Below are 18,342 nucleotides of genomic sequence, written 5' to 3' on the forward strand. Positions count from 1 at the left end.
ATATTATTTCATTTTCCCATTATATTTACATCTATTTTTTTCTTTTTACTACTCTTCATAACTATTTTAACCACTGTTTCTAAATGCTTGAAATAGTATGCAAAATTAAAATTTATTATACAATAATAATAATAATTTTAAATTTAAGTAAAATAATTAAACAAAAATCATATTGAACATTAATACAATCTTTCACTTATAAATAGCATCACATAATGTGATATCACCAGAGCTTTTAACTTTCTATTTGAATAGTTAATGTAATGATTGAAATACAATAAAGCTCTCAATTTTTTTATTCTCGTATTCCAATCTGTGATATGAGAATTTCTTCTTAAAATATGATATATTTCAATATTTTTTTATTCTCGTATTCCAATGTGAGGGGAGAATTTTTCTTTTAAAATTTGATATATTTTAATTTTTGCTTACAAAGTTCTCAATTTTTGCTTATAAAGTTCTCAATAATTTTTTTTTTCGTATTCCAATATGTCAGATGAGAATTTCTTTTTTTAAAATATGATATATTTTAATTTTTTTATTTTCGTATTCGAATCTGTCAGATGAGAATTTCTTTTTTAAAATATAATATATTTTAATTTTTTTATTTTCGTATTCCAATCTGTAAGATGAGAATTTTGTCTTTTATGCTGGAGAAGCTCTAGTTAGTACTAGTCGATCATAGCCAGGAGTAGCCTTAAGGGCATAGCCAGTCTCATAACAGCTGCCATAAGGGAATTCTATGAGGTCATTGCCAATAGTTTACAATTATCATATATTTTAATTTTTGCTTATATTTTCAATTTTTGTTTATAGTATTTATAAATGGTAAATTATTATCTTATGTGGATATTAATTATTATATTTTTTTTTTGTTTGTTTGTCTAGATTCTTTTTTCTCAGAAATAAATTATTTTATATTTTATTTTGGGAAAGAGAGTGAGATAGGAAAAGCCCTAAGCAGTCTTGTAAATTTGGAAACTGGTAGGAGGAGCTCAAGTAATGAAGTGATTGTAATGCTACGTTGCTAGAAAGAATCATATTGGACCTAGAAAGGTCTCTATTGAAAAGTTGAGAAGTCTATTGAAAAGCTGCTCTGAGTGTGAGATTTACTGGAGGGGAGTTTTGGTAGTTCTCGTAGAGGTACCAATTCTTATTGGTTAGGTGGAGCATCTTTCTGTCCACTAAGTTTTAGTGCAAGCCAAGTGACTTAATCATATAAGTGAATAATTGCTCAACATATTCTGTTTGCTCAACATATTCTGCCCACTTGGTTTTATAGCAGGCCAAGTGACTTATTCCTATAAGTGAATAATTTCTCAACCTATTTTGTTCACTAAATTTTATACCGGACCAAGTGACTTAATCCTATAAGTGAATAACTCAATATATGTTTCTGTTTTCTGATTTCTATCTTGTTTTTATGTTTATGGTTATCCTAAAGCATTTATGTTCTATAAATTTTAAAAATATATGAAATCAAAAATAAAACTACAAACTCTTTTTTCAGTCAATCGTCAAAAGACCAACTGTGAGTCCTTAAATAGAGGGTAACAGTCCTATACCCTAATTAGTAGATCTAAAGTTTTTTTGGCCCTGGGCTAGGCCTGCAATATCGACCAATTAAATTTAATATGTATACATAATATTTTTGAAAGTATAAGAAAGGAAACAAAATGTAAATGTTTGCACCGTTATTTATGAAACTGGGTGAAATTGCTTACTGTCTAAGAGATATTAATATAATGATGCAATAAGGTTTTTTCAAGTTAATTGTGGGGTAGTGTTGTAAGTCGATGGAAAATAACAAGTAACATTGTCAACAAAAATATAACACAGAAGAGTTAATCGAAACAGAAAAGGAATCCATTCAAATCATTCACATAGGTCGAGCAGATCATCAGGAAATAATATTCATATTTTTCTTTCCATGGCATTTTGTTTTTAAAACAATAGAGTTAAAATTTAGATACATAATACTTCCTTCTATTTTAAGGGAAAAGAATAACCATAAGGGAAATCATAAAAGCAAATGCATAATACTGGAGGTTCCCTAATGATTCAACGCAAATTATAAATAAATTGTGCATGCAGTTATCTATAGGAACGATAGCCTTTCATATAATTTACCAAGCTACGTTTTATAAAATATTGACACCACAAGTATCGGTTAAACAAAGAAGTCTTAAAAGATTTATAAATACAAATTATTCCTTTACACGTGGCCTCAAGGGCATAGTTAAGCAAGCAGAGTCACGACTGTGAGCGGCCATCAATGCGTTACGCAAGAACGAAGCAAAATCTTCCAAAAATTTCTTGGTAAGGGTTATAAACACTATGTCATAAGGCCTTCACGCCCAGAGATGGTTTTCGGGGCCGGAACCTGAAAGTATAGTGAAGGAACAAAATAAGAACCTGGAGAGTGACTGCAAAACCCAAATTAACACTTTAAAATCCCTGTCTCTGCCAAGAGGCCGGAGCACGTAGCTACGAGGAAAATAATCCCCAGAAGGGTTTATTATGGCAAATTCTCTGAATAAAACATAATCAAATTAAAATCAATGTTTAGGGTATTACCTATGGAGAGGGATTTGAACGTCCCCATGGCTCCAAAACTTTGTGCAAAAAAAATAATGATAATGAGTTACTTTTGTTAGCAACACAAGAAAAGATAGGGTGTCAACAAATAAAATACCAAAGTCTTGCATAAACGGCTAAGGAGCACTTACGGGTTGCCTGCATGTCTCCAACCAGTTCAATGTCGAGACCTGGAAGAGGATGAGAAACATCAAGAATCCTGAAATGCCCTCAGTCGCAGGCTTCTGCAGCTTTCAAAAGAAATGCAAACTGTGAGCAAACCCTGAAATGCAAAAAACTTGGAAGCAAAACGATAATAACAATGTATAACCGCACAAACCACAGAAGTTGAGCAGTTCCAAACTTGTGTTGTTTCAATGCAGCAACCAATCAAAATTAGAATTAAAAATTTATCTCTGGAATAGATAATAGATGATGTTCTAATACATCAACCAATCAAAATTAGAATTGAAAATTTACTTCTAGAATAGATAATAAATGCAAGTGTGATTCTTATTTAGCAGTTGAAAAGTAAATTCCTTAATTAGTAAATTCTTAACTTATTAAGATAAGGGTAAGTTTTATTTTTTTAATAAAATAAGTAAAAAAAACAAATCAATACTTTTTCAATTTAGATATCTACTACACCATTTTGAATTTATAAAATGTATTTAAACAATATTTGAAAATTAAGTAATGTGAAAAATTCTTATGTATTTAGTCAACCATATATATTTGTATATATCAAATTTCTATTGACCGTATACATTGGCCTGCTTATAGACACTGTTCATTGTAATGAAGCACATTATGTATTTATATTAGGGCGCGAAAACAGATTCAAATCGAGGGACGAAGCAGAGTAAATGTTGGAGACAACGATTGACAAAAATATAACACTGAACCGAATTAAAATTTTCCGAATTAATGACCGTACCGAACCGAACTGGCAAATTAACGTATATTTTTCGCCGGTACAGACGAACTTGGTAAAGGTCTAGAGCGAATTGGTGAAGAAATACCACGTAGGAAAGAGACATTAAAATAAGTTAATTACTTTATCAGGAGTCTGTTAAAATTAGAAAGTGAGAGTGTTGAGTCAAGTTGAGTTAAGTGATAGATGAATTTAGTGTATGGTTGATTTTAGGCAGGTCGTCGAAAAAGGTTTAAATACCCTTCATATGGTTCATTGTAATAAAAAAGAACTTAGTGTGCGGTTGCATGTCAAGTTATTTTAGGCAAGTCCCTAGTAGAAAAGGTTTAAATACCTTTCACCGGGTTCATTGTAAGAAAAAAATTATTGTGTGATCAATAGAAAAACCTTAACTAGTGCGTTTTGTGTGTGAATTTTTGTTCAAATTCTTCTACCTTTCCAACAAATTGATATCAACCACGTTAATACATAAGTTTTTTTATGTATAAAAGGTTCATATAACAACAACCAGAATTGAGAAGGTTTACCTAGGTTTGTTTTTAAAGTTATATAAAGGTGTGGTAAAAAGATTTTTCAAAAAGAGATATATTGTTAAAAGGGGCTTATTATAAAGATTTTTTTATGTAAAGATTTTTTTTTTAAAAGGTTTTTATATTAAAAAAATAATCAAGGGTTTTATATAAAGTTAGCAAAGTTTACAAAGAGATTATTATTTGAAGAGAAGGATTTTATTTTAAAAGATTTTTGAAAAATATGATATTCTTGAATTTCCAGTCAAGTTCCCACCATTTATAGGGAAGGATTATGATGTGTGCGCCATTAAGATGGCGACCACGTTGCAAGCTCATGATGTTTGGGATTATGTCCAGTTTGGGTTTTGATAACCTAAGGATGGAGTAGAATAATGAGCTCTTACTAATGCAAAGAAAGAACAATGGAAGAAAAAGAAAAATGCTCAAGCATTGCATCTTATCTAGCAGGGAGTGGACCGAGCAATGTTCCAAAAGATTATGATCATGTCTTCAGCAAAGGAAACATGGGAGACCTTGGTGACAAGCTATAAAGGTATGGCCAAAGTCAATATTGTTAAGTTGTAGAATACTATCAGAGATTTTGAAAGTCTGTAGATGAAGGAGACAACAGACATCAATTCTTTCATGAATCGGGTTATGACTGTCATAAATTAGTTAAAAAATTATTGTGAGGAAATTAAAGATCAAACTATGGTTGAAAAGGTCCTTAGATCTTTGTCTACCAAAATTGATGTTGTAGTAGCAACCATAGAAGAAGCCAAGGATTTGACATCACTAACAGTTGATGAGATGATGGGATCACTTCTATTGCATGAGGCAAGGATAGATAGAAATAAGGATTCCACTTTAGAAACTGCTTTCAAAAGTTAGGTTTCTATTTCAAGAGATAGAGGTCGATGCAGAAGTAGATTGAGAGGTAGAGGACGACGCAAAAGATATGGTGGTCAGAGAAATGACCGAGAAGAGCATGAACATGAAAGTGGAAGCACCTGTAGAAGCTTCAATAATAATAAAATAGTTGACAAACCAAAGGTGAGATGTTATTATTGCAATAAATTTGGTCACTATGCCCGTGATTTTAGAAAGATGATAGTTGATCAAGGGAATGAGAGAAATAATTTCACTACAAAGAGTACTAACCCCATGTTCCTAGTTTGTCATACCATAAATGAACCTTTTGATAATATGTGGCTATTAGACAGTGGTTGCAGTAACCACATGATAGGAAACAAGAATTTGGTTGCAAATTTGGATCAATCTGTGAAGACAGAGGTAAAGTTGGGGACATACAAGACTGTGGATGTAGATAGAAAAGGAGTGGTCAACATTCTGACCAAGCAGGGGAAACCGAAGACAATATCAGAAGTATATTATTTTCCTGGTCTCAAACATAATTTGATAAGTGTTGGTCAACTCACATAGAAAGGATATCGAGTTATATTTCAAGGGTAACAGTGTGTTATATATGATAAGCCCCCAAGCAAGCAACTAATAACAAAGGTGTAGATGACAGGGAATGGACTCTTTCCTCTTGTCATGAATTACAATGATCTAGCTAATGCGTCTACAATTGCATGTTCTAATGATTATTGGTTATAGCACTTTCGATTTGGCCACTTGTATCTTTTTGGGTTAAGATTGTTGCAGCAGAAACAAATGGCCAGAGGATTACCTCCCATCAAAGAACCTGCTGGTACTTGTGAGTGTTGCATCTTGGTAAAGCAACACCGTGAAATTGTTTCAAAGGGAGTTGCATACAGAGCAAAGCAACCTCTTGATGACACAGTCGATTGGTGGAAGTTGTTACTTCCTCACTTACATTGATGATTATATTAGAAATACTTGGGTTTACTTCTTGAAGCAGAAGTCTAAAACTTTTGCAAAGTACAAGAATTCATATCAAGGTGGAGAATATGATTCAAAGGCATTCCATGATCACTGCAAACAACATGGAATCAAAAGATAGTTTACAACCAGGTACACACCGCAATAGAATGGTGTAGAAGAGAGAAAGAACAAGACAATTATGAACATGGTAAGAAGCATGTTGAAAGGAAGAAACTTGTTCAATGAGTATTGGGCAGAAGCAGTTGCATTTGATATTTATGTGATCAATAGATTTCCTACAAAGGGTGTGATGAACAGAGTACTAGAACAAGAATGGTTATGTATGTATTGCAGTGTATCTCATCTCAATGTGTTTGGATGTGTAGGTTATGCACATGTGCCTAAGAAGTGAAGAGGCAAATTGGATGATAAAAGTGAAAAATCCATATTTAATGGTTATAGTGAGCAATCAAAAGCTTACAAATTATATAACCCTGACACCAAGAATGCCATAATTAGAAGAGATGTTGTGTTCAAAGAACAAGAGTCATGGAATGGGACTGTAGACAAAACAGTTGATGGACAAGTGCCACTGATGGAAGATGATGATCTTGGAGAAAAGGAGCAGCAAGAATCACAGGTGAAGACATCAAACAGAGACACACCAACAAGGACTCCAAGATTTTCAGAGTAGCATGGATCTTCAAGAAGATCAATGGATCGAGATTCTCCCAGCAATCAATCAGGTGATGAATCAAGCAATGGTAAGAGAAATATGAGAAGTCTGAAAGATATTTATGATGATTTGGATGTTAGTTCAAATTTTGCATTATTGTCATTCCAATATTCTTCGTTTGAAGAAGCAATCAAATATGAAAATGGGGTGCAAGCCATGGAAGAAGAAATTGAATCTATTGAAAAGAATAATACATGAGATTTGGTTGATTTGCCAAATGATAAAAATCTCATTAGTGTGAAATGGGTGTACAAGACAAAGTTGAATTAGAAAGGTGAAGTTGACAGATTTAAAGCACAACTTGTAGCAAAAGGATTCTCGCAGCAACCGGGAATAGAATTTGGAGAAATGTTTTCTTCGGTAGCCAGATTGGATACTGTAAGAGTAGTTCTAGCCACAACCTCTCAAAACAAGTGGATAATATATCAGATGGATGTGAAATCAACCTTATGAAATGGAATTCTAGAAGAAGAAATTTATGTGCAACATCCTCCAGGATATGAATTTGAAGGTAAAGAAGATAAAGTTTACAAGTTGAAGAAAGCACTCTTTGGACTGAAGCAGGCACTTAGAGCTTAGTATAGCAGGATTTCCAAGTACATGATTAAGAATGGATTTTTCATAAGCAACATTGAGCTTACCTTGCACACAAAGGTAATTTATGAGCATGGACAGATTTAGATAGTTTGCTTATATGTTGATGACATGAATTTTACAGGTGATTTTGAGTTAGCTGAATTTAAAGCTGCCATGATGAAAGGATTTGAGATGACAGATCTTGGTCTCATGAAATATTTTCTTGGAATAGAAGTTGAGAAATCTGAAAAATGAATTTGTATTTGTCAAAATAAATATGCTAGAGATTTGTTGAAAAGATTCAGGATGGAAAATTGCAAACCTATCCCTACACCAGTTGCAACAAGTACAAAGTTAAGCAAGGATGATGATGGATCATATGTCAATCCAACACTATTCAAAAGATTGGTTGGCAACCTCATGTATCTCATAGTTACAAGACCAGATATTATGCAAGGAGTAAGTTTGATTTCCAGATTTATGGAGACTCCAAAAGACACACATTGGAGTGTAGGAGAAAGAATTCTGAGATACATAACAGGAACTAGAGATTATGGAATAATGTATGCAAGCACAAAGAAGAAGGATTTGATTAGATACACAGAAAATGATTTTGCAAGTAATTTGAATGATATGAAGAGCACCTCCAGTTATGCGTTTCATCTTGGTTCAGGTGTGATAGCATGGGCATCTAAGAAGCATCCTATTGTAACACTTTCGTCAGAAGAAGCAGAATATGTAGCAACAACATCAGCAACATGTCAAGCAGTGTGGTTAAGAAGAGTATTTGATGGACTCAAGTAGAAACAACAAGGATCAACAACAATATATTGTGACAACACCTCAGCGATTGCACTATCCAAGAATAGTGTGTTTCATCAAAAGAGAAAGCATATTGATACTAGATATCACTTTATTAGAGAACTTGTGAGAAATGGAGAAGTTCACTTGAAGCCTTGTAAATCTAGTGATCAATTGGCTAATATATTTACTAAGCCATTAGCAAAATATGTGTTTGATTTTCACAAAAGAAACTTGGGTGTTGTAAGCCTAGCTGAGACATAGACCAATAGGCATGTTTGAGTTGTCATGAGTCATGTCTTAGTTTAGCGGTTGTAATTAAGGGGGAGTGTTAAAATAAGCTAATTACTCCCGCATGAGGAGTTGGCTAAAATTAGAGAGTCAGTTAACTGAGTGTTGAGTTAAGTCGAGTTAAGTGATAGACAAACTTAGTGTGTGGTTGCATGTCAAGTTATTTTAGGCGAGTCGCTAGTCGAAAAAGTTTAAATACCCTTCACCGGGTTCATTGCAAGATTTTTTTTTTTTTTGATCAATAGAAGAGTCGCAACTCGTGTGTTTTGTGTGTGAATTTGTGTTTAATCTCCTCTGCCTTTCTAACAAGGGAGAGTTGTAGATCTCTCCATCGGTGAGAAGGAGAGTGCAAACTAAGCATTGGTAATAAGGTAGGGGTAGGGTAGTTTCCATAACTTCCCACTCACCCTCCCCACCGTCGATTTGAGAACCCTAAAACCCAATGCAATAGATCGCTAACACATCACCTATCTGAGTTGGGCATGACATTGTCTAGTGGGAGGAGCAAGATGCTAACTAGTGCTTCTGAAGGGTTCAATGAAACCCATGTAAAAAAAATCACAGTTTAATGTTTAAAACATCATATCATCCCAAAAACCTTGTGATAATAACTATAAGATATTGAAACACTCTGGGATTAATACCATAGAGTCAGATACATTTTTTTTTGTAAGCTTGGTGCTACCTTTCCATTAATTTTCCAAAATAAGCAGGTTACATCTATATGTCTGAGAGTTAGGTGGCCTTAACCTACCCAGAGATAAACCAAGTCTATTGGACACCTAACTGCAAAATATGCCATCCAAAAACAAAATAATAATAAGTCTAAACATCCACATTATGTAAGCCTGAGAGTATTTGTTCTTCCTATTTTCTAAATATCTATAAACATAATTGTTATTAAGCCTATAAATTTGAAACTGGATCATGCAAAACTAGAAGCAAGGATGCAATGTTGCTACTCATCATTAGTTGAATCCACCAGTGCAGGATCCTTTATAGTGGAACCTGACAGCTCTGTGTGGAGTGTACAGGGGCTATGCTACTTTATTTGATTGAGCCGACCATTCTGCTGCTGTAATTGAAACTGTATTTTTTGAAATTATTTTGTATAGTCTACGTGTCCATGAGGGGCCAAATGCATGTCAGGAGGAAATTGCTCTAGATATTTCACCAGAATGCTCTTCATCATCCAAAACAAATGGATTGTCTGCTTGTATTGAGATGAGCTTCCACGAGTGTGGCCTAGGTTCGAGATCACAGTTTGCCACTCATCCACATCTATTATCAAGTTCAAAATCCTCCTCATCTGTTGAATCTTAGCCTCCAAATCTGCAATAAGTTGCTTGATCAAGTTGGAGTTGTTAGCATGGTATGATTGAGCCGCTTCCTGATTTATATGAGAGGTTGGATTGTGTCCTCGACCCGCCCCGACAGAGGAGTTGGGTTGACTAGTTGGAGCAAGAGAGGCCTTCCTCTGCTTCCCATGGCCACAACCCCCATGGCCATTCTTACCTGTACCAGTGGCTCGAACCATGATTTTTTAGATGCTTGACAGAGACTACGTTGCATATAGCTCTAGAGAACGACTCAAACAAGGTCGCAGCGTGAATTCCTGACACTACCAAGGGTCGCTCAAACGTTGCAAACCTGTTAAATCAAATTCAAATGAAACCAACCAAGTAAGGAACCCACTCTGAATCTTACTGTCAACTGACTACCAACACAGTTTAATGGTGCCACTTTCATCACTATTCCATCTTTTCCCACTGACAAACCTGAATTGACTAACCATACCATCCATATTCAAGACCCCTGAATTATCCTAGCATGTCCCATAATTTATCGATTCCACCAGCAGAACGTTGCACAAAGAACAAAAGATAAATTTGGGCCAACAACTACTCTGAGCCTGCAACCCAGAAAGCTTCGTCCATCTAGATTCCATACAAAGAACCCAGACTACTGAAACCAAACCCTCTTGGCCAGAAGCAAGCCTAGGATGACAAGAAATAGGCTAAGACTGGCCCCAAAACCAGGATTTTCCCACAACCAAACAAGGGCAACAAACCTAATAGACTCTATCCAGCAAGTCTGGTCTGACCTTAAAAAGGTCCACCAGGGCTCTCCTTACTTCGACCCTATGACAATATAGGACATAGTTGAGGTTACATACAACCTAGGCTCGACTTCAAGCTCACCCAAAGCCTACATACCTTAGAACCAAACAAAATTTACCACATACCCAAACCCTTTCTGGTTCATTCTTACCCAAGGAGGGAGTACCACCACATATAAAACCCTCTACCAACCAAACGCTACAAGAGCCCATGCGGGACAACCAGATACCATACACTACTGATAGCGGGAAATACAAAATGAGGGACTAAACCAAAACTAGAAACCAATCAAGGCTATGCTTCACGTAATTCAATTTCTAGTCCCACTAAACCACAGACCCATGCATCTCATAGTTTGAAGGTCGAATAGACTGCTACATACATGTAGAAAACATTAAATTAAGGTCAGAAGCATACTAGTGAGCGCTGCCAAAACCAGGAGTAGATGACGACCACAAGCTTCCTAGAACCACCAACTCAAACCAAATACACTGAACCCTGAGGTCATAGACTAACTTACCCAACAAGCCGGATGGGAACCTCGCCTGTACAATTGTCATTATAACGCTGCCACCCTTGAGCAAGGTCATTACACTATGCATATGCACTGCCACCTTTCCAAGTGTAGCATGCATGCAGAGGGTGGCCGAAAAATTATGATGGATACGCATTAAAAGTTGGGTCAAGACAAGCCCAATGAGGCCAACTCACACCCCAATCGAGGGAGGTGATTCCTACTCACCTCCTGCTGCTGACTATATTTTTTTATCTTGCTCAAGAATACCTTGGAAAGCTCCCCTTTCTCCTGGAATGTGAGGCCCATAAACCCGAGTCAAAAGATCCCAATCCCTGGATCCAATGTTGCCAAACTTTCCTAATAGAATCTTGGGAAGGCTAAACCACTCTTCAAATATCACTTCCATCGGGTTCCATAGAATAACGAGTCCTCTAGCACTATCGTTGGAATCCTGGGCCACCACTTCATATTGGATTTTTAGGCTCTTTACAATCTCTTTCAATGTGTATTCCAAGATTTTTGTTTCTTGGATAATCATAATACTCGGATGATCTTTTTAGATCTGATCTTTCAAGTACCTTTTCTTTCCTCAATTGTTGAAGCCTCATACATTCCAGGATGTAATGATCATTGAGAAGGCTTGTTAAGATGGTGGAAAACTACTCACATTGGTACCACCCTTCCCGAGTTAACTAACAAATCACCCACCATCTGTATGGATTCTTGTAGGTTCTTGCGTCCTCTTTTCTTACCTCCTTTCTTGACTGTAGGTGATTCCACCCCTTGTCCTTGCTAGGATCCCAAATGATTGGGTGGATCTAATGTTAGGGGTCCTTGTTTGGCTTTGAATTGTTGAAACGTTCTGCAATATAGTTGATTTTTCTCTTCGAGGATAAATCTTTCATCCAAGTGTTTCCATTCTTTCAACATTATTCTCATCACTTGTTCCTTTGTGCTCAATTCTTCTTTCGAGCCATCTATTTCCATGTTTTCTTTCTCTACCTGCATTACTTGGGTTTCTTTCTCATGGGGTTCCTCTTTAGCTTTTCTCTTAGGATTTTGTCCACCCTTTGTCTAATTCTTAGGGTTTCTCGGGTGGGTCGAGCCACTGGATTCATTAATACTCTCATCATCCTCTGCTAGGGCTTCAAAGTGGTTACATTGATTCGATCCCTTCTTTCACATGCGGATGCATCGTGGTTACTAGGGCTTTCGTGCTCTGTTTCTTTTTTTGGACCTCCTGAAATCCTTCATTGTCGTCACGCTCTTTTGTTGAATCTTTGGATTCTTTCGAGTCTGCCACATCACTTTAATTTAGAGGTCATGCCTTATAAAGGTGCCCATACTCATGCCAGTGCCTGCATCAGAAGGGAATGTGTTCATAATCCAAGGGTTGCTGCCATACCTCGTCTTGATACTCTTGCTCTATGAACTATGGAAGGGGTTCAATAATGTTCATGTACACACAAATTCATGCATAGGAGGTATACCTTCCTCTCCTGGTTGAATCTGCCACTTTCACAAAGCTCCCAATAGAATTTCCTATACCTTCCAATATCTTTGGATCCCAAAAATCCACCAGGAGTCCAAACAATCTAACCCAAACCAGGGTGGCCATAAGTTTCTCCTGGTCTGTATTGTATCATTCCTCCCAATTTTGCATGAAGAGTCCTACATTGTAATAGAAATATGGGTCGTTCTCAAAGATCCTTTCCTTATCTTCTAGACTGGTGAAGATCACTGTGAAGAACCCTCAAGCCCCCAGCTTCAGATCTATGTGTCCTTTTGGTTGCCATTTTAACTATATCCATTTCACTAGATCCCGTTCAGAGGGCCATATCCCAATGAACTTACAGATTAAGGCATGATCTTTCATAAAATTCCAATACCAATTTATTTTTCGAGATTACAAATCAGGTTTCTTGATAGCTTTGGGCATACATTGTCCCCTGAATCGGTTCTACCATTAAGCCCCCACCACTGGGGTTCCTTTGGCTCTGCCGCTTGTGCCACTGTTTTCCGCAGTCACCCCTTGCGCACTGGATTCTCCCAATGTAATATTTCTGTAGGAGGGGATCCCCCCCCCCGCAATGTGAGTTCCCATCCTTGTCGTCAGAACCTGCAAGGATGACGTCCACTCTGTCGTTCTTAGAGATTGATGAGATGGTGGTTCAGAGTTTGTTGGAGGAAAGCCTAGTAGAGTGTTTCCTCATTACACTTCGCATTACCTTAGAGTCAGATATATAAATATTTAAGATTTATACCTTATATAAGTTCAATAACCATCATATTCACATGCATACAAAAAATTTCTTATAGAGAATACAAGTATATACATATGCATAGCAGTTTTTATCAGAAATCACATGATGTCGTCCAATGTAATCTTTTCAATAAAGGCTTGGTCAAGAAAACCATAATAATTAAAATAAAGTAAGATTTAAACAATGGTTGGATATATTTCAATAAAAGGGATTTTAACTTTGACACGGGGAAGTTTAATGTGGTAAAAAATATATATATTTAGTTGGAGCCATGTTAGTCTCATTGGCTTTTAAAGAGGGGGATGTGGCAATACCCCTAATCATGTCAGAGAACATCCCATCAACCTTGGAAGTGTTTTTCCTTAACTCAATGTACATATTATCAAGGATGCACACAAAGCCATCCAATGCATGAGCTCTCTCAGCACACTCAAGGACCAGGGTGGTTTAACTTCTCTCATCCTTGTCGGCTACTTGTCACATTTGAGATGAATCTCATGATGCATATTGGTCATTTACATAGGCAAATAATCACAATATTGGACAAAGCCACCTCCAGGCACATGAGTTACATTGATTCTTATTGGTTTGTGAACTTAGTTGGATAGGTTTGGGTAATTATGGCAGAATTGGGCTTCATTTGGCAACTCGAGTTTCAAGTATTTATTTGGTTCAAATTTTTGTTGCTTGTTGTTTCCCATGTGGTTCTTGCTAGAATCACGATTATCATTACACCAAAACTCATAGGTGTTAGTAAATGGATGATTCGCCAAAGTTAACAGATCCTCGAGAGGTGGTTAAGCACATGTCGTAAAACACACAAGGAGTGTTTGATTATCCAATGGCCAACAATCTCCCCCTGGTGAGCGCCAGGGGCAAACTTGATACCTTTGGCTCTGATACCACTTGTTGGAATCATGATTGTCGTTACACCAAAACCTACAAGTATTAGTAAATTGATGCATCGTCAGAGTTAATAGATCCTTGAAAGGTGATTAAGCACATGTCGTGAAACACACGGGGAGTGTTGAATTATCTAATGCCCAACAATTATTCACCTTTCTTTCCTATCTTGAAGACTTTCCTAGACTCTAGATTTGTTTCCTCTTGGAGGTGTTATTTTTCCCCTCCCCATTGTGCTCATCCTCCTCTTTAGTTTTCGACTTCCCTATCCATTCTCCCAAGCCTTGCCTCAGACTTACTTGGTTTCTCTTGCCTATTTCATTTGCTTTCACATCTTCTCCTTAAATTTTCTCTCCTCGCCCCCTCCTTCACTTCAATTTCTCCCCCGCATTCCTTCTCCCCCACCCCTCATCCTTGGCTCTCCCACCTCCCACGGTGCCATCCTCTATCTCTCCCCTTGACTTGTCTCCCCCCTTTGGCTATGCATTACAATTTCACAACAACAAGCGTGTGTGAGGCTAGGTGCTACCTACTACCAAGAAATGGGTGGATTGTGAGCTCGACAAAGGGAAAAAAGCTCCACTTTTTGCTTTCATGTCCATACTCCATCTCAAATCTAGGATACAATTGCTAATGTAGAGCGAGTATTTGTTAATGAACGCTAGTTCCTGATGTTAGGGGAGGTGGCAGTTTCAATTCATAAAACAAGACATTCATGAGGTTACTTCAACTACTACATGCACATTGTTGACCTTTATTGGAATCTAAAAACATTATTGCGTAGGGTGTTGATCGATGGGCATGAAGCTCGGGAAGAAATGCTCCTCCACTTGGATGAAATTCAGATGCTCTCACGCTTTATGGATGGTAGACTCAATAAAATCAAGGCTCATCTAGGATTATCTCCTACACCAGGTTGTTCACCAAATGGCACCTAGAACCCCATCCCGATTGAATCCTCTGACAAAACCTAAGTGCTTTTTTTATGAGCTAATTTTTTATTTCCTAATCATAGTTTTTCTAATTTAATGATAAAGAATGGTCTTAATGACCCATTTTATGTATATGTTTTTTTTATACTTTATCACAAACTCACCAAACTCTTCATATAATTACTATGAAAACTACATAATAATTTGGTTTCCATAACAACAAACCATCAGAAAACTCGAACAAAAAAATTAATTTCCAAATCTATATCATTCAAATTTTATTAAAAAAATCATTTTGAAACAGCTAAATTATTTTGAAGTACATCCACTTTCACTAAATCTAATACCAATCTAATAACTATCATTAAAATAAGAATTATTTTTTCATTCTAACCTCAAACTAACCCTAACATAAGAATTATTTTTTCATTCTAACCTCAAACTAACCCTAACATAAATTAATAATGATAAAAAAATCTCCAATAAAATGTCACAACCTTTTTTATTACGATCACATGCTAGGTAATCATTTAAAAAAATTCTCCAATAAAATGTCACGATCTTTTTTTATTATGATCACGTGCTAATCATTGAACCATGAGAATAGCACTTTTATTATGATCACGTCCTACTAGCACTCCAAGCTATGAATTGTAAATTGTGACCACGTGCTAACCATCCCTTTTCTCCCACAAGCGAGGACCATTACACAACTAGTACATCTTAAAACATGTTTTTAAAAATATGTTAGAAACTTTTTCCAATTATCTCGAGGTTAGTCCACTACGAGAGAGGTGTAATTTTTTCGTTTTTAATCTTCAATTTACAGTTTTCCATTTTTAACTTTGAATTTATATTTATTTTTTTAAATAATAAAAAATATATGTATTATAAGCATATGCAACAAAAATAAATATATATTTAATTAATTTTAATTAAAAATATTATAAAATATAAATAATTTAATCTATATTAAAAAAAAAAAAAAAAAAAAAAAAAAATCTTAACAATAAAGATAAATAATAATTAAAAGTTAAAAAAAAATACATATTTGATTAGTTTTAATTAAAAGCATTATAAAGTATTAGTAATTTCCTTCTCATTGTAAAAAAAATGAGCTAACAATTTGACTCTTTAAAAACCCTTGTATTTTTAAAATAAAATATAAGAGAACAAAAATTTAGACATTTGTTGAGAAATTTAATTATTTGATGTAATTGAATTTTTTTATAATTATTAAACAGTGTAGAGAGAATGAGAAGATTTAGTGAACAAAAATTAGTTGGGAAGATGTAATCGAATGCAAAGTTTAAATATAACTATTATTGAAAATTTATAGGATTTAAGAGATCTAGCCATGCACCGTCGCACAACTACCTCATGTTCAGCGCACAACGACCTTGCACGGCCCTGCCCAGCGGAACCCCAAATTTATGTTTTTAAAATGCACAGTCATTCAACTCACCATACCTAGACGCCTTGCCGCGCCCTGGCACACCCTACCGAATTCTACAAGACCCTACCCAAATTCCCTATTGCGCCTTGGCACGCCTTGCCCATTTCTGCATGACCTTGCTTGCACGACCCGCCTAAACGACACGAACTGCACAAACGACTTCACCTGAGTGTTGTGCCTGACACGACCCAGCCTACATGACTGCACACGACTTCGGCTCAAACGAACTCTGCACACGGGTTTTGTACATGACACAACTTGACATGTGCCCAAATGACTCAATCGAACGTCTACACACCCAACCCAAATGACACGGGCTCTGTAAATGACCCGAAAATTGTACATGACCCGAACTTCTACACTTCGCACGACTCAACCGACATATCCACTTGACCGCCACTTAAAATCCATCTGTAGCTGCCTAAGGTTAGATGTTGGTTGATCGAATGATGATGCCTTGAACGACCCTCTTTCAAGTTTACTTATATGCTTCACTCCAAACGACACATCTGCTCAGCTACGTTCGGGTTGTCCTGAATGTGTTGCTTAGTCGACACACCCGAGTGCCCTCGAACACATCTCTTTCCTACATGAGCCAACCCGTCCACTCGTGTGGGCACCCATCGTCGGGTCCACACCTTCACCCGTCGCACCACTTGGTCACCCTTGTTACACAACATTTTGTTACTATCCCTGTACTCCCCGTTCCTTGATCCTGGAGGACCTCTACAGTGAACCCCGCATGCTTTTCCCTCATTGGAGAATCTCCCATTATGTCCCTCTCCATGAACAAATCTTTTCCCTTTTGCACCATTTCCCCTCAAACCTCTGTTTTGCCTAGTTTACAAGGTCGGTGCTAATGAACTTTGTCTCCCCTGCACCGATGTGCAGAGATTAGCACTATTCCCCATGTCGACCGGTGCGACTGAGCTGTGTTCCAGTCACATCAGTCCTGTTATGGAAAGTTTTTTAAATTAGAGCCGAATCTTCCAGCTCTAGAAGCTCCGTAACAGAAGTCCGGTAAATGGTTTGGCCAGATGGGGTCGAGGATGATAGTTTGGGCTCCTTTCCCCTATAATGATGGAACTACCTCAAAGGATAAGTCCTTCTCCCATGAGAAGAGGATCCATCGGCCATCAATATTTCCTATATAAACCTCCCTTCTTCCTAAGCACAAGCTAGATAGAGTGTTGGCTGAGTGTGAGTATAATATTTTGATTAGACAAGCAAGCTATTACTAGTTGTAGCCATCTAGTTGTGTGAGGGAGAAGTGTGTTTGGTTTTGAATGAAGCCTAAAGGGAAGAGCCTTTAAACTATTGTTGTTTGAAGCCATCATGGAGTGTTAGGAGAAGTGTGTGGGAACTCGGTCTTGTCAGAGGAAGACTGCGACGTCAAGACAAATGGTTGTAATCTCTCTTTGATATTAATATATGCAACTATCGATTGATTTCCTACATGTTTTGTAATATTACATATTCATGTCTTAATGCTTCTTTACTCATTAAGTAGGTTGAATTGCAATTTGTCTATTATTATGTTTGTATGTTGATGTTGTTTACTTGTTTCAGGAGCTTGAAAAAGGAAGCAAGAGATTGTTGGAGTGAGCAAGCGATGACATCATCAAGCAAGATAAGCGACCATGAGTTAGGCCCTCTTAATTGATTCTAACCTAAGGAAACCTTCCACAAATGTATCTGTTGTGGCTAGACCCATTATCGGGCTAGAGGAATTCGTTCGTGTCCGCACTTATATTTTTACTTCACCAAAATTGGCGACTCCACTGGGGAAATCCCATCTTTTGTTTGTTTTGGATTTCATGATTTCGTGAGAACTTTGCTAATTTCACATTTTCCCTTTGGTTATGTTTCTTTTCT

The sequence above is a fragment of the Pinus tabuliformis genome, chromosome 1_2 (assembly GCF_031772625.1).
Source record: "Pinus tabuliformis cultivar Carrire ecotype Pingquan chromosome 1_2, CPIR1, whole genome shotgun sequence".
Classification (NCBI taxonomy): Eukaryota; Viridiplantae; Streptophyta; class Pinopsida; order Pinales; family Pinaceae; genus Pinus; species Pinus tabuliformis.